This window comes from Macrobrachium rosenbergii, chromosome 20, assembly GCF_040412425.1.
Source record: "Macrobrachium rosenbergii isolate ZJJX-2024 chromosome 20, ASM4041242v1, whole genome shotgun sequence".
Taxonomy (NCBI): Eukaryota; Metazoa; Arthropoda; class Malacostraca; order Decapoda; family Palaemonidae; genus Macrobrachium; species Macrobrachium rosenbergii.
In genome coordinates, this window is record NC_089760.1 from 26,030,001 (window position 1) to 26,057,740 (window position 27,740).

Here is a 27,740-nt window from a genome sequence, read left to right on the forward strand (position 1 = left end):
ATTTCAATATTGCATCATTACTGACTACTCGTGCAAAGTTTGCCGGTAAGGTAATGTCATAGGATAAGGGGAAATAACCCAGAATTAGGTTACTAATTAGTCACTGTTTCCGCTTTCAGTTTTGCTTACTAGCATTTGTACTGAACACTGAGATTTGGAAGCCTTTGTGCAGCACCACATCAAAAGGCGAAAAATACTTTAAAGAGAAAGTAATATTTTAAAGCGTAGAAAATATTTTAAGGAGAAAATATTCTAAAGAGCAAAAACTAATGACGTCTGTTTATTTTTGGATAAAATAAACGACATGAAAAAGGATACACTTCAACGTTACTTCACTGTACCGCATATTATCAAAAACATTCTTACTATTTATTGTTATTTCCTGCAGAAATATAAGTTACACCATAAAACATTTCATAATTCGAGTTACTCATGCAGCTTCATAATTAATTTTTTGAAAATAAAAGATTTAAATATTACAAGGTTACGCAAAAACTGCCATTTTGTTGGTTTTTTGTCGCCCGCTGCCTTGACCAACAAACTTCTAAAATGTTCTTGAAACTTCAGTTGGGTTTGTACATTTATTCGCAAAGGTCGTCAACATCAAGTTCGATTCTCCTCTTTTAAGTGGCTAAACTTCTGGTTACACTGTCAAAACTTTGTCTGAGCCCATATTTATGCGTTCAAATTTAGCATGTAAATATAACGGTTTGTTTTGTTTTTTATATTAAATTTTTTTATATAGTTTATACCTTTGCTTGATATCCAAATTATTGTTTATTACTTCATCACCAGGAAACATACAGAATATGTATCGTAAAATTACATTAATTGACAGATACCACTCATATCTCTCAGAAAACAGGAAATTCATTTGACAAAAAGGAGTACGATCAATTCATTACACTCATGAATCGAAGCGCGATGTTACAAACGTATAATCATATTTTAATATGATATATGTTGTTATATATATATATATATATATATATATATATATATATATATATATATATATATATATATATATATATATATATATATATATATATATATATATATATATATATATATTCAAACTTTTTAACGTCAATGCATTTCTCTCTCCCATATTTAAAATCAATAACGTTTAGTGTGGTTGGTTGGGCATTTATGGATTCGCACAATGGTTGGAAATACACCAGAACCACATGAAAATCTGTATTTTCATGCTGCCATGTACTTAATAATACTTTAACTTTTTATGCAGTAGTTCTCTCACGAATTTCGTTCTTTTATGCATTTTACTTTTACGCTCAGCAACTTCATTTCATTTATTGACATTTCAATCAGTAATTATTACTGGAAAATAGGAAGTAATGCATTAGTAATTTCCTAACTGTCATCTTTCTTCATTAGAGATCGGAGATAAAATGTTCCAGGCTTCCCTGGTGAATGAACTCAGTCAGTCCATAATGTGACTTTGTTTTTTTCTTTTTTCTTTTACAAATATGGCATTTACATAGGATAAAATGAATATTATGCCATAAATGGACTTAGCATAAGAATATATCCAAAGACGAAATTACATTGTTTCATGGAGTACAAAATTGTTGGGAAAAATTACTCCCATCACATATTCTCAGTGTACTTTGCGACATTCTCAACAATCTTTAGTGAAAAGTATTTAAAGCAGCATATCAGCAAAAGCTGAACGTAAGGAAAAAATTATCTTTCCATTAGTACCATAATCATGAATCAAATTAATAATTCAAACTGTATGGGGCTTTTTAAATGCACATGCAAGGAGAGTAGCCTCGTTCTCTAGATATCAGGGAGTACTTGGAGAATTAGCTACGGTCATCTCAACCTAATAGATCTTTGCCGAGGAGTGATAAGGGTTAAGTCAACTAAGATATTTTGAGGTGGTTTGCCATTTCTCTCTCGGTGGAGTTAAGCCAGCAAGTTAGTTTTCCCACTTCTTTATTTAAAATCCCTCATTTCCGGATGAGAATTATTTTCCATCGTATTTTATTTTTCACACAGTGAAAGTTCTTTCCAATTTTTCACTCTTCTTTACGGATCCAGGCATAATAATATTTGAGCTAATACAATATTTCCCCAAGTTTTACCATCGTCCCTCAGGAAAGTAGCATCGTAGCTTTAATGAGAAGTGAGATTGGTGAGCCTTCGCTGAATATAAATTGGGGTTCTCGACGAACGGTTAATTATGATTATGAGATGATTATGAAGAACCCTTGAGGGTTGCTCTCCCCAAACATCCTCGCACCACACCCACATAAATTGCTATTCCAACTGCAGCTTCATTTCAAATTATTTTTACAGTCAGAGATAAGGAGACTAACTTTTCGATGGGTTTAATCTAGAATGCCAAAAATTCAACTTGGTTAAGAAGGTCCCCATATTAGAGGAAAAAGAGTAATGAAAAATACCTCGAATATCGTTTCGAATAATTTGATTTAGAGTGAATTTTCTACCGTAATGGATTTTTAGACTTTATTGCTAAAATTAAGTAAACAAAGAAATACCGACATCTTAGAGACTGTGATACTGTTTGCATTTTCGAAACAGAATTACAGTCCCTTAATAACATTTTATCATTCTTTTTCGATTCTTTTAGGAACCCCTAACTCCACAATCATTTTTTTAAAAAAAGACTATAAAAATATAATTGCGAGTTATTGGAATGCAAAAGAAGAGATAAGAACGATAAATTCAGTCGTAGGTACAACACGAAATTCATTTATGTAAAGAGAAATGTATGTAAATAGATCTTACACGCAATGCATATGGAACTCTGCTCTTATCACCGATGCTCTTTCATCCCGCGCTCACATATTCTCATTTGACTTGTAGTGAGTTAGCGACTACTCTCATATCTGAATAGTACCCTTCGAAAGACGCTGCTAGGTTCAGCCCTGGTTAATTGGCATTAGAGAAGATACATAGAAATCCTTCAGTTTAGGTTAAAATGTAAGAGTTTTCATCTTGGTTCGGTTATCATGTAATTTATGGCACTGTACATTCCATTAGTACTATACGAAGCGAATGTAATGATTCAAAGTAATTACGGGTTGCAGTTCTAATTACATAGAATACTATGGAATCCTTTAAGCGTTAGAAATCTTGAAAAACATATTTTTTGCTGGAAGAACAAATGTGATATTATATAGCTAGAAAGAGAGGTGGAATTCTTTTACTTTGAGAAAGCGACTACGTTAGCTCATACATAATCAAAGTGAATAATTTAAACCTCTCTTTTTGGTTATTAACTAAAAATTAGTTTTTTTGTTGCAGCTGTCGATTTTCCTTACCATATTTTTTGTTTTCTTCACAACTGTGAACGAATCGCTGTACCAAAGAATTCTTAATTAATTTTCCAATAGGAAACTAAGCTTGATAGCTGGAGAGTTAGTCCAAGATCGCTCTTTCGACAAAATCTACTGATAGTTCTTTGTTACACATTCGATAAACACACACACACACACACACACGAACAGACATGCATTCGATAAACACAAACACAGTTATATATATATATATATATATATATATATATATATATATATATATATATATATATATATATATATATATATATATGTACATCTATATATACATACATAAATTAATTTTATCACATACACAATTGTTCTGTGCATTAGTAGAACTACTAACAGGACCTAATTCAAAGTGGATGGTACCTAATGGAGATATTTATTCAGAAAAAGTCACGAGCTTTTTAGGACAAACAGTCCTCATATCACGTAACTGTACAATGACCAGACGCATAGTCCAGCTGTATTTATATCTGAGTGCTGGGTACTTTAATCCTATAATTGCCTTCCTCCACCTGTGTGACCCGCCCCTCGTGACCTTGATCTTTCTCTACCCCATCTTCATCCAGGTGTTCGTTCCCCGTGCGTCCTCTTGCGTTTTTCTTTTGTTTCCTAACTACTGTGGAGTGTACAATTTTTCTTGATATGCTGTCTTCAAAGCCGTTTCCCGTGTCCCCTGCCTTTGTGTTGTTAGCGCATGTTATGAATGCGTTCTCTACAAGCAGTCTGGCCGTTTTGTTGGTGTTCCTGTACAGAAAACTCATATTTTCCCAGTCTATTTTATGGTCATTTTCCCAACAATGTTTGGCAACATAAGACATGCGCTAACAACATAATGGCAGGGAACAGCGGAAACGGCTTTGAAGACAGCATATCAAGAAAAAGTGTACACTTCACAGTAGCAAGGAAATAAAAGAAAAACACAAGAGGACGCAGGGGAAGCGAACACCTGGATGAAGATGCAGGCAGAGAAAGACCAAGGTCACGAGGGGCGGGTCACATAGGAGGAGGAAGGCAATTATATGATTAAAGTACCCAGCGCACAGATATAAATACAGCTGGACTACGCTGATCAAGATTACGGGCTGCTCTAGAAGCAAGAGCCCGTGCTGGCACAAGGCCAGCTAAATCTAAAACAACAACAGCTGATCATTGTAGGGATAATTGATAATGAGGACTGTTTGTCCTAGAAAGCCTGTAACTTTTTCGGAATAAATATCCCCACTAGATACCATCCAGTTTGAAGGAGGTCCTGTTAGTAATTCATACACACATATATATATATATATACATATATACATAAAACTATATATGTCTCTGTGTGTCTGAATATGATTAAAATTACATTTAAGAAGTACCCTTCTTCGCAAGAGGGCAATATTAAATAATTAAAAGAATCATATTGCTTATATATTTGTCCTCAGTCTCTGTAAGGTTACTTTTCCTTCCAGAAACGGCAATTTTCGCTCTTAATGGTGGCAGCACCAAAGATACTTCAGTGCATTTCAGTTCCTGTTCCACAGACGTCATGAACTTTTACCGAGCAAACAGATGCTTTTACAAGGAATAGTCTCGAATTATAACGTATTGCGAATGTAATAATTTTACCTTTGTATCTGCCAAGACAGACAAAATGATGTGATTTTATCCGTTTCTATCACTGTGGTTGACTGTGTTATGGAAAACCTTTAAAATAAAGATCCCAACAGAAAAACCAGATTCTTAATAAAGAAAGGAGAAAGAGAGGAAAGTCAACTGAGGCCCAAGTAAATATTGATAAAACATCTAGTAATGTTAGAAAAAAACGTGACTACAGACTTGAAGTTAACTTCTGTATTCCGGAGAGCATTACTTCAACAATGTGCATTGTAAGTGCCTTACGAATTACATAACATTCTTGTGGATATTCTCGTTAGCAAAATTGACAAACTGTGACAAAAACTTTCTTTCCATACCTGACCAAAAAAAAAAAAAAAAAAAAAAACTACTGGCATTAACAAAGCAAATACCCATTCGAAGTCGAATCATTTAATCTATTACTTTAAAACGGAACATAGTCAATTTGAAGGAATGCACTTCTAAATTGGTGAGACTGAGTGTTTCAAGGTTTCAGAGTAGTCACGGATAAGACAGTACTGGACGGCTTGCTGTTTGTGGAAAATGCTTCAAAAATGCCATTGTAATCGCTTGAAATACTTTGGTGCCACGACACATAAGAGTGTTCACGAATCTGTAAATTTCAGTAAACACAATGAAATTAAATATTCACATCTTTACCACAAACACTCACAAGATAAAATTCAGCTCGTTATAGATCCTTTCGATTCAGCTACAGGTGGTAATGGCCAGCAACGCAATGGAGGTCGTTAGGTTTTATGGGGTGTAACAATTTCAGAGACACTTAAGCAAGAGTATTATGTCGATTAAAAGGTTTTTCTTTTAGTACATGCAAAGGTATGCGTTACTGTATCTACTCTAAATGTAACTCTCTCCATTTTTCTCTGTCATTAAGCATGCTGTTGAGGTAAGGAAAATAGAATAGAAATGCAATAGTTGTGAAGCGTTGCGTGGGAGAGAAAGTATATGAAGCAACAGAGAACACGTGAAAAAAGCGTAAGCGATTAAGGAAGCCTTTTATGCTTCGCTGTGTGAAATTGCTTCTCGAGGCGGTCTTTCATTATCTTAAATTGGGCAAGAACTTCAGTAAAATATAAGTCTTCTTTTGATGGTTTCGCCGGGCAAAAATGTGCATTCAGTCATAACTTTCTGCTTGATATTGCGCCTTTTGCAGAATACTTGGTTTTACTCGTGCTCGACATTTCTGGAAGAATTTCGTAATGTGAGGGTAGAGAACATTTAGTATTTGCTCACCAGGCGTCCGAAAAAGCGTCCTAGGAGATACAGCTGTTTTACTAATAATTGTTAATATACTGTATGTATTAATCACATTTTGAAACAATGATTGTAGTTAAAGAACTGAATATAACATTAATGTTTAGTGGTTTGATCAACCCCAATCTACTCGCTATCTAAATACTATAAGGTTACTAACAATTAGTAATACATAAAACTCTTCAGGTATTAATCATATTTTGGGGCAACGCTTGCCTTTGCATACCGGGATATAAAATTAATCTTTATTTATAGTGTGTTATCTCCAAAGATCAGTAGATTCTACAGATTTTTATGTCGATTTATTACCTTTGCGGATCAGCGCAAGCTTAGTAATACAGCGCCTGTTCCAAAGAGTGGCATATTTGCAAACTGCAGTAACTACAGGCCAATTTCTGTTCTCCCTGTGCCCTTGAAAGTTGCTGCAAAACTCCAACTCCAACTCCAATCTACTCGTTACCTAAATTAATTATAAGGTTTAGAGCAAAGTCATACTACACATAAGGGTCCTAGTTTTTTATATAACCTATCCATTGCGCAAATATAATGTTGCAACCACGATATATACGAAAAAGAGAGATGTTTATCTTTAATAAGGTTGTACTTCAATGGATAAAAAAAGTTAACAGATAAGTAAATAAAAATTGACTTCATATCAATATGTGTAGAGTGTAATCTTAAACAAACTTACTCAAATACAAGAATGAAGATTGCCAAGACCCTGTAGCCGTTATGCTCCCCTCGTATAGAAATGAAACTTGACACACGATGTGACTCACATGTCACATATGGTGACCCAGGTACCCCAGTCAATTATGGAAACTCTCTCTCTCTCTCTCTCTCTCTCTCTCTCTCTCTCTCTCTCTCTCTCTCTCTCTCTCACCATGGGTAATAATGGAACTATTACAGCAAATGTTGTAAGTGCTCTTGCAATGACATGAGTTAGTCGCGTAACATTACAGGATTCAAAGTTATAAATTTAAAAAATGATATTATTCAAATACTAGTCTCTCCAAGTAAATATAACTCATAATTATATATATGTGTAGATAAAAAGACCCATAAAACCCTATTTGAACGTTGCAACCACAGGCCCTTTATGGGCCTGTTTATCTTCATATTACACTGTGGTATTACAGTAAAAGACATTCATATACATACATATATATATATATATATATATATATATATATATATATATATATATATATATATATATATATATATATATCTATATATATATTTTACTTACATATATTTATATGTGTATATATATATATATATATATATATATATATATATATATATATATATATATATATATATATATATATATATTATATGTATATATACACGTGTGTGTGTGTTTGTCACATTCTACAACAGGTAAAATGAAAGTGTGAAAATCCTGACCAGGTTCGACTTCTTAATAAACATAAAGTAGACACTGGTTATGTAAGAGTGACATATAAATCACTGGTTATATATATATATATATATATATATATATATATATATATATATATATATATATATATATATATAGATAGATAAAAACAGATAGATAGATAGATAGATAGATAGATAGATACACATATTGCAATAATCACCAACAACTATATTAAATACAAGAGAGAGCGTGAAGCAGACGTGATCAGTTTTAAGTGAGAAGCAAAGTTTCAGGGACGAGAGAACTTACATTCGCGAAGTTGATCTTTGATAAGATACTCCTCGAAAACCATTGATTGGTTAACTAAGTTAAGTGCAGTTTGGAGAATAAGCAGCGACCTTTCCTACGGCTTTTTTATTTTGCCACTGAAGTTCTCTCGTTTCTCTCATTTTGTGTGTTAATGGTACTGATGAATGGCAATAATAATAATAATAATAATAATAATAATAATAATAATAATAATAATAATAATAATAATAATAACAGTAAACCAGCCTGGTTAGGCTGATAATAATAATAATAATAATAATAATAATAATAATAATAATAATAATAATAATAATAATAATAATAATAATAATATAAAGTATGGTAATCTCTTGCTAGTAGTGCATTGTAAGGTTTAAAGAAGTTAATTTCGAACAAAAATAATGGCCATGAGAGTAGGACCAAAATTCTCTGTATCTTTGTTTTCTTCTTATACCTAAAGAACTTGTATGATTAACTTTAATTTATATATTAACTTCAAGTATTTCAGTTGTCAACTGAGATATTAAATACAAAGTTATATTCGATTACACAGTAAATATGGTTGTATGTGGTGTCTGCATTATAATATGACATTATTTAAGTATATAAAACACTTATCTTTTTAAATATATTAGCACGGCGGGAATATGTCAGTTATTCAAAATTACTACTGTTATTCGTCTCCTAGTTTTAAGGGCTCATTACAAAACACAGCTACTTTTGCCTGTAGTTTCCGACCGCGTTTATTACCTATCTTCTATCCAAGCTTAGTGCCATAACCTTGTATGGCAGACTATTGCATTCAAACTTGATGAATTATTTATATGGTTATCCTTAAAGAATCATTTATTTTAACAAGAAAACATTTCACCATCACCATTATAAACGGATGATGAACAATTATGTTGAATATAAGGGGAAGGATAAAAAGATCCGCAAAAGTATAAGTGTTGAAGATGTTTCCTGCGATTCTCACCAGTGCATCTTCAACACTTATAATATTGTCATTTTATCCCCATTAACACTCATAATGAAAGCATTTTACTTAAGATGTATACTTTTAGTTATGGAATGAAAAATGAAACGATCATTTCGGGCGCGTATAGCTATTTACCAATTACTGTTCTTAATGATTTCTGAACAAAGAAAGAAGTTAGTCATAGACGAGGAATTACATTAGCAGCCGTCGTTCATGTTAGCTCAAGAGAGTGGTAAAGGATAAACAGGTGAAATACTCAAAGTGCAGGTACTGAGAGCGAATAAAGGTAAATGTATTCAAACCGGTTACGTAATACATTGCCTGGAATTTGCAAATTGGACGGTCAACCGGTCCCATCAGACCTTTTTACTGTCCAGTTTTAGAATGGGGAATCCTGTATTTCATTGCGCTATCGCATTAACTCACTTTTTATGAGGGACGAAGCCTGATTTAGGCATCCAATTTTGTGTGAGTTAAAAGCCTCATAAAAAATTCTGACTTGCTGGCTTTTCTCTTTACTATCATTTGAAGTAAATTATTACTTCTTAGTCACTGTGAGGATTTATCTGTTTGAACTCTAATGTGCTGGTAGTTCTAGAGAACAATATGCACATATGATTAGATATCGATAACCATTTTGTTCCCTAAACAGAAGGAAAATCGTTTATAAACTTCTTCATCCTATATATAAATAGAGTATTTAGTATTGAAGAAAAAATTGAAGCACGATACCGGTCAGATTCATTATTCACGATACATTTATACTAAAACACTAAACTGAAAATATGCCCTAGGAAATTTACACTTCAGATTTAATTAATTAACTAAGATATCTCTTTTTTGTGAACCTTCCCCAAGCAGTAGTTCGTACTCCAATTATGTTTTTAGTTTATTATTCATACTGATCTGATATTCATTTTTAATAAGTTATGGATGAAAAGTATCCGCGGAACAAAAATCGAAAACATTATTAGTAACAAATGAGTTATAAATCATAAACGTTACTTGATCTGTCGAAAAATAAATCAGTGAAATGTAACGAGTATAGACTAATTTAGATCTGGATATTCAAGTGTGACCATTTCTAACAAAAGATGCTGTACAAAAAATAATTAGTGTGATACAGCAATAGATAGGATAATAAAATCTATTCTTTTGTTGTCTGATACAAGGTTTCTCTGCGTGTACTGGTTTGGTTGACGTTGAAAGGTTTTCATTTAGTTTGGCATCTTTCGAAGCAAGGAACAACATATGATTCTAAGTTCCGTGACCACATAAATTTTCGGGTAATTATGAGAAGAAATCCTCGATTATTTCATTCCCGTTTAATTTTTATTTTCCTTCGGGTGCCTAAAACTCATAACCTTGTTAATATGCTGACCTGCGGATTTCGGCTTACCTTCTGATCGCTGAATGAAAGGATATGTGTAATAATTATAAATGCCTTACTCAACACGGAAGCTTTTCAGCCTTCTTGTGGCTTGTTGCTCCAGCCACTGTACTCCTGAAGTCCGTTACATGAATACTGAAGTAACAAATAACACTATAAACACATTCAACTGAATTCCTTTTCGCACCGCTTTTCCATTAAGTATTTCAACTTGTTTGAGCTATCAGGAATGAAATTAAATCGTATAAAATCATGGCTTGATTTTTGCTCGATTGCTGTAGCAGCCCCATATTTAATTCCAAATAAATTAAAATAAAGGTTACAGGTGGTTCTTATTATCAAACCACTATAGAGCATTTGCATTCGAATAATATAATGAAATTTGTCCCTCAGCAAGCTGAAAGAACATTTATAGTCCCGCAATAAATTTATGGCAATCTTGAATTGTCTTGTGTAAGTGAACCTCTCGACATATGTTAAAAAATTAATTTTGGTGGGACGTTTCTACAGTAAATTAGTGACAATAACTCATTTAGAAGACTTCGGGAAAGTTGTTATCCTGTAAAAGTCCACAGTCTTTTGACGTAAAACAAATCTTGCCGTGACAGATCTTTGGTTAGTTTAAAGTATAAACTTTATTAAAAGTACTTAAAAACATTAAATGTCAGCCAGCTCCGTGTTTAAATATTGAAGGGTTTATACAGCATAAGGATAAATAAGCATAAATTAGAAAGTTATGAAGGATATTCAGTGTACTGTTTGATGAGCAAATCTTAGCTTGCTGGTGGAAGACATAAGAAAACTTAAGCAGTTAACATGAGTAATATTTGCTTCCGACTGCCCTGCTTTCAGAAAGGTTGCAAGGGATGAAGTAATCAGATCCACACACAAAAAATACTTCATACATGATTAAAAAACAAACACTACAAAAAAGAACATCTCTCCTCTGAAGGAAATAAAAAACGTTTGGTGGTTGTAATGTTTCTTTTTTAAGAATAATAAAATATGCAAGGTGAATCCGACGTAATTGGCATGAGATGTAATTCAAACAGAAAAAGGAAAATATTTGTTTGTTTGTAAATTCTAAATAAAACGTCTTCGCTCTCTTTGCTCTGCTAATTAACAAATATCTTCTCTTCTTGCACGATGGAATGTCAATATCTAACCTTATTCTCAATCAAAAACTTTTGATCCTTGTAACTTCATTTACTACACAGACTTGTATGGGACTGTGCGATAGTAAACAGTATAGAACTGACGTTCTACCTTATATGTATGGTTAGTTCTATATCTTAGGCTTGGATAAACATACACACAAATGCATACACATTCTCTCTCTCTCTCTCTCTCTCTCTCTCTCTCTCTCTCTCTCTCTCTCTCTCTCTCTCTCTCTCTCTCTATATATATATATATATATATATATATATATATATATATATATATATATATATATATATATATATATATATATTTACATATGTATGTATGTGCATGTGGTTTTTGTGTTTGTGTGCGCATTTACGTATGTATGCATGCATACAATTATCTGGAAGAAAATCCCAAAAGGCAACGGTTATTTGCAGCTAGTGCAAAAATGGGAAAGCTGAGGTTGCAGAATCCAGTGGGAACTAATTAGCAGATGTCAGTTTGGAACCTGATTGATGAAGACATTTCAGTTCCCCAAAATGAGAGGGGAAATTTCTTAATTAATCTCGTGATGAAGTTTGGACAAGATGTTTCCTTTTTTGGGAGGCTGTTTATGGTATGTCCTTAGCTGAATATGGTCACAAACATTATTAGTTCTGTTCAATGCATATAAAAACACTACTACTAATACTGAATTATTATTAATTATACGACTGCTGATGCTGCTGCTGCTAATGTTACTGTTCCCTTTCTGTTATCCTATCAACCCTTCAAATTACTTAATTGTAATTTAAGGGCCCCTTACTATCTTGTTTTTACACCAGATTATAGAACTGATAAAATTACTTAGCAATTTGAATTAATCTCTTAAGAGTTATTAAGCAACAGGGGTACTGAAGCAGTTTTTAACGAAATGTTGAAATCATTCTCTACTACAAATTCCATTCATTAAAAAAGAACCTAAAGGTCGTAAAAGGGGATCATTCATATTTAGCTGACGCATATCTATACACACAGTATGTCAAAGTTTTTTTTAGATTTTTGACAAATTTTTTTTAATAAAAGACTCCTGGTTTAATAACTTCCTCAGAAAATCCGTCTAATTTTTGCACAGTGTGTGTGTGTGTGTTGCATTTTCTTAGTTATATTCCTTATTAAATGTTCATTTTTACCAACTGCAATTGGCAGATGCAGCAACCGTTTATTTATACTTTAGTAGTGAGCTGAAGTATACTTTAAGACGTCTTCTCCTCCGTACTTCAATCACTTCTTTGGCATTATTTTTCCCATTATATATATATATATATATGTGTGTGTGTGTATATATATATATATATATATATATATATATATATATATATATATATATATATATATATATATATATATAAAAGATCTCACTTAGTGTGAAATATTGCCATTGTTATTTCCTTTCGTCCCGGACAAAGAGGGTGCAGAACGCCAAACTAATTTTAAAAGAAGAAATCGAAAATTCTGTGACCCCAGGGGAAATTCCAGTTTTAGATTAGTATATTTAGTGTGGTATTGAAATTTGGCATTATGCACATTAGCTATCTGCAACGCAAAACACGCAAATATAATTTCTTTTATTTGTTCAGAAAAGTTACATGCTCGCCTATTTGGTAGTGTTCACAAGTAAATTTAAACTGAGGAGAAATCTGGAGTCCTTTTAGTTTTCTGAAAAGAAAACTATTGTGCCGATTTTGTCTGTCCGTCCCCACTTTATTCTTTCAGCGCTTTTTCTGTCCCCCCTCAGATATTAAAAACTACTGAGGCTAGAGGGCTGCAAATTGGTATGTTGATCATGCACCCTCCAATCATCAACATCCTAAATTGCAGCCCTCTAGCCTCAGCAGTTTTTATTTTATTTAAGGTAAAATTTAGCCATAATCGTGCGTCTGGCAACGATATAGGACAGGCTACCACCGGCCGGTGGTTAAAGTTTCATGGGTCGCGGCTCATACGGCATTATACCGCGACCACCGAAAGATAGATCTATTTTCGGTGGCCTTGATTATACGATGTACAGAAAACTTGATTGCGCCGAAGAAACTTCGGCGTATTTTTTACTTGTTTAACAATTGCAGACAGACTGAGTGAACATCATTTTTATTGCACTGAAATATCAAAATGAGCTTCTATGAGTATCATCAAAACGTTTGTTTCACGCTCTCACTCGCTTATAGAAAACAGAAACACAACAAGAAAAATATCATTCGCATAAATATTTCAGCGTAGTAGAGATGCAAACTCGGAAAAAAGGATAGGAATAGAAACTAATAAAGACTCATATTAAGGAGATAGCGATAGTTTTTATTATTATTATCATTATTATTATTATTAATATTATTATTATTATTATTATTATTATTATTATTATTATTATTATTATTATTATTATTATTATTATTATTATTATTCAGAAGATGAAACCTATTCATATGGAACAAGCCCACAGGGGTCACTGACTTGAACTTCAAGCTTCCAAAGAATATGGTATTCATTAGGAAGGAGTACGAGGGGCTAAAGGGAAATAAAGAAAGAAAAAGAAATCTCACTTATTAAAAAAACGAACTAAATTAATAAATAGATAAAAATGTAATAATATGCCAGGAGAATAGTATGAGGGTAGTGATGCAATGCATCTTCGCTTGAGCTTCTGAAGTTCCAATTGCAAGACATCCTCCGGGAGGCTGTTCCACATTCTCACGGTGTGAGGAATAAAGAACCTCTGGAACTGAGAAGTTCGACAGCCAGGCACATTTACTGCATGTTGGTGCTGCTGCTGTTCAGTAAATGTGGTTGCTCTCGGCAGGAAAAGGGGATCAGGGATCAATTGTGAATGTGAGAGATCTCTGTTGAAATACTGTGCAACTTACGAAAAAGTGACAAACAAGAGACCATCCGTCGATGGTCCAAGTCATAACTGCTACTATTAGGAAACAGAAACCTACCACCCCGAACCACTCTGTTTAAAAGAGATAAATCTTTGACAGAAGCAGATTTCCACACCGGAGAACAGTATTCTAGCAAAAGAAGCACAAATGACCTAGAACAGGTTGCACTGATTTTATCACTGTTATAAATATATGAGGCATTTGCTGAAACTTTCATTTGATGTTTCTCAAAAGTTACACCTAGAATAGTTGAAAGCTTCAGACACAGTCAGCAAAGTTCCATCCACCTGCATGAGAGGATGGGGTTGGAAATTTGTACGTTATCTGGTAACCAATGGTGTTTTCATTTTACTGGAGTTCATCCTCATACCCCAAAGACTACACCATTCCCTGATCCGGTCCATGTCCCGATTGAGGCTGAGGGCAACTTCATTTCTCATAAGTGGAGACTTGCATACAGCCACAAGTGTTGCATCATCAGAATACTGAACAATCTTGTTTTCAAGGCCAGCAAACAAATCACTTGCATACAATAAAAATAACAGTGGACCAAAATCACTACCCTGTGGCATTCCAGACAACATAGGTCTTGGTTCACTAAAGATCCCATCCACAGCAACTCGCTGCTGCCCACTTGTAAGGAAATCTTGAAGTGATCCTAAAACATATCCAGCAACTCCAAGATTCTAAAGTTTATAAATAAGTGCCTTATGATTTACATCATTAAGAATGCAAAGTATTAAGAACAAAGAAAAATAAAGGTAGGTAAAGAAATCACGGTAGGATTAAAAAAGAGAAGTGTTGAATTATTGCAGGCCGGAGGGTCAAAAGAATTAGCAGTTGAGAAAGAACACTCGGGGAGAAGAGAATCAGAATTAGGGCGACATGAGTAAGATAATTAGGATAACTGGAAGAAATGGAGCCGTAGTAAGAAAGTATTTAAATATTAATTAGAGAGAAAGATAATCTATGGAATGAACTCGCACACAAGTAAAGCAAGGTAAAATAAATGGCAGCAGGGCGAGGGTGTCCATGGTAACCAATTGACATAAGCAGAGGAATAAAACCATATTCATTATACGAAAGGAATTATGAGATATAATAATTAATCATAAGGTATGATGGAAGAATGAAAGAGGTAAGGATGATACTACTGACATTGTCTTAAAGAAAAAATAATAGAAAAAAAAAGAGGCATGGGAAGAAGAAAGAGAGGGTGCGTTTAATCAAGCAAATGCACCAAAACCTTTCAAAGGCTCAACAAGTTTTCCCGTTTTCATTTCTGGAGTTACTCAAGGAACGATATTTTCTCTTGAAATTGCTCTAAGAGATCTTGATTTCATTCCAAATTCTATGTTAAAAAAAAATTGATATTTCTCTTGTTAAAGTGTTCATTCTCTAACTGTTCATACATATACGGTATATATACACACACAAACACACACACACACACACACACACACACACACACACACACATATATATATATATATATATATATATATATATATATATATATATATATATATATATATATATATACTGTATATACACACACACACACACACACACACACACACATATATATATATATATATATATATATATATATATATATATATATATATATATATATATATATATATATATATAAAATGTGTGTATACATATATATATATATATACTCAAGTATGTATGCGTATACGAGTGTATATCCGGATAATTATGAAAATAGCAATTAGACCAAAAAAACACAGCACCCCAAACACTTCCTTGAAATTCATCTTTTGTTTCCAGAATCCCAGATCACACGCTTTGTCGTGCGAGGAAATACAGGGTTGAATGAGTACACTTCGAATGATATGAAGAGATAGTTTAAGAAAAGAGGAGATAAGAGAAACTTAATTAAACTGAGTCAGGAAACAAAAAGCAAGGTCAAGGAAGTAATAACGGGTGAAGACCAAAGCAGCCGCAGACAAAATACGGAGAGTTAAAGAGCTGATATAGAGCGCTGCCTAATGCAACCTTTACTTCGTAAAGGATCTAACGCTACTAGACACATAGGCCCTGTCAGGTGAATATTCAAGCTGATTATGAAAATTGTGATCACTGTATTTTTTCTTTACCTAAGAGAGCCCTTGCACTATGTTATAAAAAAGATTAAAACTAAAAAAACTGTGATTTATAAAACTTTAAGTCTTCCTCTGTCTACATTCATGATGGTACTATAATAGTACCAACTGTTGGAAATTTGTTGATCATTTAATAAATCAGTTTCTATGTTTTTTTTCTGGCATTTGGTTACTCTGTGTTTAATGAAAGAAATTAAATAATATATGATATTCAAAAGGATAATGGCAAACATTCTAGAAGTCTTGACACTGTTCTAATAATTGTGCGGCAAAAAGATCAACATGAAGACACTGGTATATCAACGGGGATGGCAGTGATAGAAACTTTAAATTATTAAATCAAAAGGCAGAAAATAGGGAGTATTCAACTGCAATGGAGGTGTTCCTCAATAAGCCTAACCAAAAGGCCTTTTGTAAGACAAAAAAAAAATGCGTTACGGTGTATTCCAGAGAACCTGCCAAATAAATAGTAGGAAAGGTCACTCCATAAGAAGAATCTTTCTTGAATACTATCAGAAACTTAGCTTAGGGAAAGTGAATATGGCCCTCAGCAAAACAAATAGGTAATTTGTGGCAAGCCCTCTCTCAACCTGTATTTTTTTTCCTTTTTTTTTTAAAGAAAAATCAAGTCTTAGCGATCTTTCATTTATTCAGTACCTTCAAATGTAGAAACAAGCTCTTCCGCACTTTGAGATACCCCACTGAAGGATGGGATATCGAGTGCTAGGTGTTAGAAAATGGAAAACGCTTTGTTAAAAAAAAAAAGGAAACATTTAAATAAGTCGTTTACATTTCAAGGGCGTTTCACTTTGAAAGTAATTAAAAACAAAATGTTTACGATGTTCAATGTTTTCCTAATTTTTTAAATGCTTTGAGTCAAAGTAATACCCAACTGTTACCTTATTCTGAAAGGAGGCTAATGGTTCACATATTCTTGTTGTGAGAACACTCGAATTGACAAAGGATTCCGAGGTAGGAGAACTTCAATCAAACTCATTAGTAATTACACTAGTAATTAGGTACTCGACAAGATTATTTTCATTATCAAAAGAAGGATAATTAACGCTGTCTCCATGAAGCAATCACTATTTCTGTTATTGAAAGGCGACGTCTCTAATTTTTTCTTTGGATCCTTCGTTATGTAATGAGGACTTAGCAGAAAATCAGAGTACGTTGAAGCAATTACCTATATTTCACTGGATTTTCTATCTTACCAATCTGAAGTGTTTTCAGAGAGGAAAAAACACAATTATGATAACCAAAGAGAGAGGATTTAGTCCACAAATTTGAAAAAGTAGAAAATTTCATAGGTTTGTATTCTAAAAGAGAAATGTACTATGATACCAAGGGAAGCAAAAATCAAGAACTCATTTTGTTCATTATTCATGGCAGAAATGGGTTTGGCTGCCAGGTTTCTGTTAGCAATAGATATTTATTTCTCTTATACCAAGGGGAATTTTAAAACGTTAGCTATCCTTCTTTCTCCCAGTGTTTTTACGTTTATTGTTTCCTTTATCTTGGTATTGACTAGCTTTATAAAAATTAAGGACATTTTAACCCCCGCCTGTGTGTGTGTGTGTGTGTGTGTATGTGTGTATAAATATTCAGCACTACCTGACATTTAAAACATTTATCGTCTAAAGACCTTACTTTCGTTAGTGTTATTTCCATCATAATTACAAATACGTTAAAGTATAGTCTGTCTGATGTATATGGTTCAGTTAAACCCATTTAACGTAAACGATACTTATAATTCAGGTATAGCAGCTTCGTAAGAAAACTGTGCAACGTTAACAATATTTGCAATCTGTCCGACACAGCAGCTACTTCAACTAAACCTGTGTAAGACAAATGATAAACAATTTCTCTTTCATACGTTGCATTTACAAGCCTCTTTCTTTTCAGGTCTTAATAACACAGAAAACAACAATACAAATGTCTGGAATTGTCAGGGATGTTCATAAACTTATATTAAAATTAGAAAAGGTTAGAAATCCATTGCTAAAACCGGGACCCAAAACACACCGCCTCCGTTGACTTTTGTCTTAATTCCCCGGGACAAAAATAAACAAATACGAGAACAATGAATTTCATAGCCATTGTGACGAAACAAAGCTGACAGTATGGACTGAAAGAGCGCAGTGAAATTTCCGGATAATTAAAACTTATTTCATCTATTGTTCTATGCAACTTGTGGAAATGGGTTAGGAAAATTCTTCAAGGTAAAGTGGAAATAATTTCCCTTTGTTGAAAAGCCAACTGAACGAAACAAATAAAAATGGTTAGCTGATAAACATCCATTCTTTTTGGTCATCTTTTTTCTTTTATATGCAATTTTCATTAGGCATTTATTCTTTCTAATGACTTTGTCTAAAAAGATATCATCTTGCTGAAATTAGTTATCCAAGTATTATATATGATAAAGTTTACGTGATCATCCATTCGAATAACCCTACTTTACTTTAGAGGGAATAATTCATGAATCAAGAGATCTGATGCTCTAATGACTCCACATATTTCCTGAGGGTAAGTGACAACTGTTATGCTAAGGTATTCGGGGAGAATGAGGGAATGACCCCAGAGGAAAGGTGGTAGGAGACTGTTCCTTTAAAGAGCAAAAATATGCAACTTTAAACTGGATTTATTGACGTCATTAGGTTACTGATGACTAAAGGAAAGGAAAAAGAGGGGCCTTGGTGGACGGGAGAAGAGGGCGAGAAGATCAGGGAAAACGGCAGAGTTGAGAGAGAGAGAGAGAGAGAGAGAGAGAGAGAGAGAGAGAGAGAGAGAGAGAGAGAGAGAGAGAGAGAGAGAGTCAGGGAGGAAGGGGGAGAAATTTGCTGATTGACAACCAAGACTGGTCTCAGCAGAGTTCGTGACATTTCTGTTAAGGTCAATGGGTTTTACCCTCTGGGTCTCTCTTCCTTTTAGAAAAATAAAATACAACTTTAAAAATGAGGGATGGGAGTTATTAAACTTTGCCAATTCCTTGCAACTGACCTTCTTACAAGTATGTAATAAAAATTACTTTCCCTTGATAATAAGAGTCGCGATACAGGAAAAATAGAGCTGAGAAGGAGAAGAAGACACAAGAAAGATGTTCAGCTTTTACGTATAAATCCGTATCTCAAAACTAAAAATATTTTTAAATGTATTAACCACTGCTGCAGATCAAATAACAAAGACGTACTCTACATCATACTTCCTTAACAATTATCGCATGACAATTCTGTCCAGTCCTACATAGGCCATATCTGTGTCAGTGTATCAACTTCACAGGCAACTATTTCATAAAAAAAAAAAAAATTTAGTTCTCCTACCCTACTCCTCCGTTTAACTCATGCTGCTCTTCCCAAACAGACCGTTCGATTAGCTTTTTTCCTTTCTCATGCAAGACCCATATTCACTAGGCACTACAATGCCTTTATAATCTTGCAATGTTTCTACCACCTTTGCTTTTTACCGAGGCAATACTTATTTATTTTATCATTGCCTAGGACCTGAATTCTCCTTTTCTTACGTAAAGTACCTTTAGAAATATTTAGCCTTTTAGTTCTCAGCTTAGCGTTTTGGGATGAGGTTGCCTACTCCAAGACCTCTCCAAAAATTCAAATTAACTTTTATTGCCAAATTTACTATGTTGATGAACGACGGTAAATGGTATTTGACTGAACAATACTAATGTTTCCAGGATCGCCTACGAATAAAAATCAGTGTATATTTGTACATACACGCACCCACACACACACACACACACATATATATATATATATACTATATATATATATATATATATATATATATATATATATATATATATATATATATATATATATATATATATATATATATATATATATATATATTTATATATATACTGTATGTGTATGTCTGTATATTTTTCCGAATTATATGTATCCGAAAACCAATCCTATGATCACACCCAAAAAAACTGTCAAAACAGAGGCCTTTTAATGAACGCTGAGGGAAATAAAAATAATCAATAAAATGTCAACCAAAGAAGAAAGTCTGCGAGATTAATTTAATAACGTTTCAAGAATTTTTTTCAACGACCTAGAGATCACGTCCGCGCACTTGAATCCCTGGGAAAGTTTGAAAGAAAGTTTAAATGGATTTTAATTGCGCACACAACAGTTCGAAAAATTAGAGAGATTTCCACATAGAATTTCACGGCTATTCAGGTCTCTTTACGAGCTTGAAAATGTTTACGAAACGCAGTTCCAATTACGGCGTTTTACGAAAAGGGTAAAACAAGATATAAATCTTTCACGGAGACGTATAAATTCATGAATGCGATTATACAAGACGTCATCAACGTGGAAAGAAGAAGCAGATTCAGCAGATTTCCTTACGGTCGCGTTATAGTCATTTTGCTTGCTGTGAAAATTCTGGAGAAATTAATATTGTTTTTGTTTTTTGTAAATAACTGTTTTGAACCTACTGTCATTTTATATACTTTATTTACATCATGGATTAACTATTTTCGGTTTACAAGACGAGCAATTTGAACACTGACCTTTGCCTTCACACTTTTTTTTTTTTTTAAAATCTTGTTAGGTATTCCTTTCTTTCGGTTACGAATGCACCCATTGGTACGCCACACATAATACTCATGATACATTATTTACAATAGCTTTTGGTACCATATTTCATAATATAATTATGTCCATGGTTAGGAAGTGTATCTAATATACAAGAAGTTAGGTATTTTCTTACACAGACCTATGAACGATTACCACAAGGGTCTAAATGGTCGAGACTCTCAAAGAACTTAAGTACAAAATATCGCCAAAGTTACTGAATCGCAATTAAGCTTTAGATCATTTTAAAAACATATTTAATATTTGTAGATTTTATCTGATTCATGAAATTTAGGATGTCTATCCACGCACCGGGGCACTTCCGGCCATTCAGCGCTTAAGAAAGGAGGGAGTTGGAGTGGCTGGGCAGCAAGGTGGGAGATCTAGAAAATAAATAAAAAGAAGTACATGGATCTAAAGGTGGAACTGAGGGAAAACCCACAGTTTCACTAAAAAATAATAGAGAGGCTGGACAACAAGTAAGAGGGAATAGAGGTAAAGTAAAAGGCTAAGAAGTCGGTACAGCTAGGGGAAGAAGGTACGCTGCAAACGCCCTTTAGTAAGGCCTACTGTGCACCATGTAAGGTGTACCGACGGCAACCCCCCACCCCCGCCCCAAATCCCTTTTCGCGCAATGAGATCAAGCCTTGCAAAGCAGTGTGATAGACAAACGGAAACTACGAAAGAAGAGAGGCTAAGATTCATTCCAAAAGTTTCAAGAAGACCTTGAAAGCGAGTTCCTCAGGGAAATTTTGCAGAGGTATTCAGGGAGTTTATTTGTCAAACAAGAGTTCGAAAAATGACGAGATTTTATTTTGCAATCTCACGGCTATTCATAAGTGATGTTTATGAGAGTTGTTATTTTGAGAAAAACGTAAACATGCCAAAGGAATTATTTCTTTTACAAAAATATGTGATCTTTCCTAGATAGTGACCAACCCCCCCACGGGTTTTGACCAGGTATGTGTCCACCTTTGCGGCGCGCTTATTATAAGCCCGTTGGGGATTACCGTAAAACATAAACAAAAGACTGTAAAGTTCATAAAGATAATGACCCCCAAGAAATATTAGTCCTAGACAACGACCCCCGAAAACCCTTGGGGGTCACTATCTAGGAAAGATCCAAAATTTGAAGTATGTTAGCTAAACAGGAAGACAGCGATAATATAAACTTTACAATGCGTTGTCCTGTGGCTGGTGGTGAGAGTACTTGATATATTTATAAAGATGTGAAACTGAACTTAAAATTCCTTTGAAAAACACTAATTTTACAATAACTGCTATAACTGATATAACAATCGCAAACTTAAGATTAGAAGGCAGGGAGGATATGAGAGGTCACCATTTATACTTGCCTAGGAATTTACATATGGACACATACCTATACGAGCATATTTGGACATGCAATATCAACCATTTATTTTTGGATGATAAAACGGTTAAACAAGTATATGCTCAAATGCATACATAGAATCAATCTAACGAAGCATCACACTTGATGTAAAGAGGAATGATTATCTTAATTAAAAAGGCATAATCTCTATTTAAAGATTAAGATGAAAGCCCATGCTGAATATACGTAATAAACTGAATGCAGGGTCTCCTGATATTCGCAGGGTATCGAGATTATTGCCACCGGTTATCACTGATCCATTAGAAAGCACTCGGCGATAAGCGCTTCAGGGAGGAGGTAATAAATGTTTTGATGTGAGGGCCTTGCCAGATAGGGAAGAATTACACGCTCGTTCTTTACCCCAGGAAGGAATTACCGTTCATCTTCCACGGTAATCTCATCCTGGGAGGGGAAGTAAAGACCTTTTATTCTACTATATCTAATCCTTTTCATCCCTTCTTTGTCGCCTGGTGCTTTCTCTCTGATTACTGCATCGAAAACAGATGTCGTTAAGAATTATCAAATAAATTATGGATATGTTACTGTCACGTCTCATCACGACGTTTTAGTGCTGCGAACTTTCGAAGCCACCATTTTCTGGTTGTTTTGTTTATTCATTTAACACATTTAAATAAGACATGATTATTCCACTTATCAGATGTAAGTATAAAAAACGTCAAATATAAGCTCTATGTTTTAGCATGTACGGTACTGTGAAAGACGTCCATTGACCAAATGAATGAAAATTTAATGTAAGGACACTAACTAGATGAGAAAAAAGACTTATTACATTGCTGATTTGGCATCTCTGAACACTTCTCTCTGTGTCAAATTATTTTACCGTCATTCTACTGCTTTCCTTACGCCAGCTAATCATCTTACAGCATTTTATAAAGTTGTACAGGGGTTGCTCAAGGAGTCCGAGGCCTTCAATCATTCATAAAAAAAACCTGGATTCACTAACGTGTTCTTTCCGTTTTCTTTAAAGTCTCTCGAACAGAGGCTGTTCCCTATTAACAAAACGCCCAAATGTAGTGTACCAGAAAAGTATTTAAATCTTTTCATTGTTACTTTATCTAATTGACGAAGTCAAATATTGATAATCTTCAGTATACAGATAATATATAAGTTAACACTGGATTTAACCCTTGTTGTGACTTACTTAATAAATATACGAAAAATTAATAATTCAGGAAGGCATCACACAAATTCATTACCTGGGATTCGACTGTGAAATGTCCCTTTACGTAATTAAACCACATAAGCTCCTTTCTGCCATAAGCGAAATTAGAATTCCACTAAAACCAACTCTCTTTAAAGCTGGTCCGTGATTAACAAGGAGTTAACGTTTTCTGATTTCGTTTGAATAAACGACGATGGAAATTAACTACGCTTTAGTTTACATCATGTCATTAATTTAGAATAACCGGTACCTATACTCAATTTAACGAAATAATAGATTTAGTCTGATGTCATAATGGAACAAATAGGCTATAAAAAACAACAGATTTAATGGAATGTGTTTTTGAATTAAAAGCAATTCTATGCGTTCCAAAAAGTGAACCGAACGCGGATGCTTTATGCTTTGATTGGATTTTGTTTATAATTAACAGGTAAGTCAGAAAAACAGAATAGTTTTATCTTAATTTAGGTATTCATATTAATGCTAATGAAATTGTCACCCTTGAGCGAAACTCTCCTAAAATTCAGTTTTGTCGCAGCAGGTAAAGTGTGTGTATGTAAGAGAGAGAGAGGGGGATGAGTTACTGAAGTTTCAGTTTATTTTATCAGTGATCAATTTAAACTTAGCATCTATTGCTGTCTGTCACATATCTTCAAATTCTTTGTTTCCAAATTCTTACTGACAATTGTAATTATATATTCATTTTTTCTGAGGCATGGTTTTGGAGAGATGTTTTGATAGATCTCACACATTTATATCTGACATGTCATGTTCTGCTTTGAGTTTTAATGAAAGATACCATATTTTTTCCCCGTTTCCTAAAATAATGTATACCGTCTTTTCAACCTTCAGTTTTAATATCCTATTATTTCCATCCTCTTTCCCAGCCCGAGTCCCTGCCGGAAAGCTGCTTTATTTTGCTTTTCATAAACCACTACAAAAGAGTTGTGCGTGTTCCCTTTTCATATTTTCAATATTCGAGCAATATCGTAAATGCATTCTTTGGCCTTTCAGTGTTCTGTTAACCTACTGAACAGAAGCAGGCTTAGATAATCTTCAAATATATGAAGTCCTAATTTCTTTGATTGGTACAGTGCCATCAAAACATATCAGCATTTAGCTCAAGTACTTACATGAGTTTGGATGCACTGAATGATAAAGGTTGGCAATATGCGTTTGTGCATTAGTTTTGTGGACTCTATATAACAGATATAAATTGGGATTTTGTATATTTCTTATGGTATTTGCAAATAAAATTACCATATAAAATAGAGTAGTATCAAAAACGTTTGACCTGAAAGTGCTGCAGCAAAGGTTTTACATTTAAAATGTAGGTTCTGTAGGTATATCAACCACGGGGAATATAACTTTCAGTGAACAAAGTAAGTTTTTAAAATTAGCGATGTTTTTAATTTTCAGAGGATAAAGGAAAGAAATTCTGCCCCCGGAAATTAGAAACATTTGTGCCACAGAAGACCTAAAATTAAATGTCACGTATGTTTGGTTAGCAGAATAAAAATGTCCAAACCTCCGCTGATAATCTTAAAAAAGAGAAAAAACTAGGATTTTTTAAATTTTTTTAGTAATCGAAAAGTGTTTGTTGAACCATAATTTTCACGTAAATGTTATGTCACAAAAGTATGTGACAAATGCATTTGGAAGAAAAGTAGACAGACGGTAAAAATGGTTAAAATAATATATTCAGCACAAAATAAATAATAAAAAATGGCGATTGCTGACTAACTTGGCATAAATGCGTTATCTCATGATTTCCAGTACTGGCATACCGACAATGACGGAAGTCAATTATATCCATTTAATAATAGAAAAATCTGAATACATCGATTTATTTTCATTATATATCAAAACGTACTAACAGTAAGAGAAAGATGAACAAATTCACCAAAAGGCGTTCGTCATGTTTGACAATAAAATATATAATGACGTTTTACTATCAGCTTTTCACTGAAAAGTTTAATAGTTACACAGAGAATCCAGTTAGTTTTATGTGTCTTCCGCAACCATACACTTGATGTGAGAGGGAGATATAACCAAGGGAATCCCATGTTTAGAATACTGGCATAGTCACTGGTAATGAGGGGGCAATGACCCCTGATTTCCTACCTAGTTTGTTTTATATTAATTCATGTTCAGTGTATTAAGAATACAGCTGATTTGGGATACTGAGTTACATAAAAATATGCAAACTGCGACATGAATATCAATCGCATAAAACGATATCAATAGTCCAGATACCGTAAGTTCTCAATCTTCCTACTTCATGTTGGTAGCATATTGATAACCAAAGTACATTAAGAACTGGTGAAATTATGACCGTAATTTATAAACTTTAACATCCAATCTAAGGCTTAACTCCTGTACTCTACCATTCTTATATTTCGGTTTTATTTCATGCGAACAGTAAAATTATTCCCGGACATATTTTAGCCCGGGTTACTAGGATCGTTTCCATATGTAATTTTCGCATTAACACGTTTTTATATTCGCGCTCTCTCTCTCTCTCTCTCTCTCTCTCTCTCTCTCTCTCTCTCTCTCTCTCTCTCTCTCTCTCTCTGCCCTAATTATAATTCCAGCGTGCTAGTAACGAGTATGTGAATAAAATCATTAAGTAATAAAGTCTTTCAGCATGGTTTATGTCTTAATGATTGTTACTGTTCCAAAAAAAATAAAGGGAAGGGAAAGGGAACATGATGAATGACCAAAATAAAAAAAGGAAGTCACGAAAAATAACAAATGAAGAAGTAGGATTAATTCGGAGCTGGAAAGAGGGAGAAAATTCTTCCGGAAGAGGGGAAAGAAGAAATAATGTGGATAACAGAATTTGTGGACGACTAAAATGAATAATTGATGCAAATTATTAGGGGAGTAACAGAATGCAATAAATATCCGGACAATTATATATATTCTAAACATTTCTAATGAATGCTTTTCAAACGTGTGTGAGAGAGGGAGGAGTATGATAATATTTTATACAGGTTGTTTCAGTGCTGGAATTGTATCTAAAAGGGGTTTAGAATAAATGAAAATTCTATACCTTACACAGATTAATAAACAAGTTATATATTTTGCTGGCTACTTAGGATGTAACTACATATGTTAAAATGGTTTTTACGTGTAAACAAATGTAACTTACCTCTTCTTGGTGAGAGTTGCATGAACAGTCACATTTTTCCTTCTTTTTTTGTTAAGATTCAGCTCCAGTTACCCCCTTTGGATCTGCTTGCTGAAAAAAAACAAGAAAAAAAATAAGCAATCGAACGAAGCACGCGAACACCGAAATTTAAAATATATATTCTTCGCATCTGCGATATTTGTTCCGAATAAATATATTTTACGTAAATGACCATTCTCAATTATGTTTTATAGTAATATCTTTAAACAAGCAAAAATTGAATAACTCATTAGTTATGAGAGGATAAAGAGATGAAATTTACTAATAAGGCGAAAATTACATAAGTATATCGTACTACACTGGAGTCTAGAAATAAATAATCTGCATTGGCTTATTACCCATTTGTTATGTATGTACAGTATATTACGAAAGTAACGTACATCATTAGTTAATTATTATTGGCAACACGTACGAAAAGGAAATAAGGTCGTTAATTTGGAAGTAATAAAACTGAATAATGGGCAGTAAATATTGAAAACGTAATCACAATTTTGCTAAAATAATTTTTTGTTTTCTATGTACGAACGTTTTATCTGAAGGATTAATACTAAGCTCTTAGTATCCAATTTAGGCCATCAGGTCCCGATTCTTCCATTTCATTCAATAAACCAAAGGATTTATAAATATTGGCTCTACACATCCTTAAGGAAGGCCTTTCACTTAAATTACCATTCCCAGTTGCCTTGCTGACATTAAAGAAAACTTTCAAAACAGAGTTTATTTCAGTCCCTCACACCCAATCAATGTAAATCGTTCCTCCAAGGCCGAATAGACTCTAGGACGGACTGGTTCCTCCCTTGGCAAATTGGACGTGTTCCTGTTGCAAGATGTCAATAAACCCTGGGCTGAAGACGTTGAAGTGCTTCAGGCAGTTAG

The 27,740-nt window shown here is 33.7% G+C and overlaps 1 protein-coding gene across 6 annotated transcripts in view; it reads right to left on the reverse strand.

The window, feature by feature from the left end:
* Positions 1-27,740, reverse strand: part of LOC136849162 (uncharacterized) — a 744,860-nt gene that overhangs the window by 540,080 nt on the left and 177,040 nt on the right. For 5 of the 6 annotated variants that reach the window (XM_067122259.1, XM_067122255.1, XM_067122256.1 and 2 more), the window contains one exon: positions 26,826-26,915. The exons of the other annotated variant lie outside the window; for it this stretch is intronic. The gene's annotated coding sequence lies outside the window, so the exon portion shown is untranslated. The remainder of the gene's footprint in view (positions 1-26,825; positions 26,916-27,740) is intronic. 6 annotated transcript variants of the gene reach the window in all.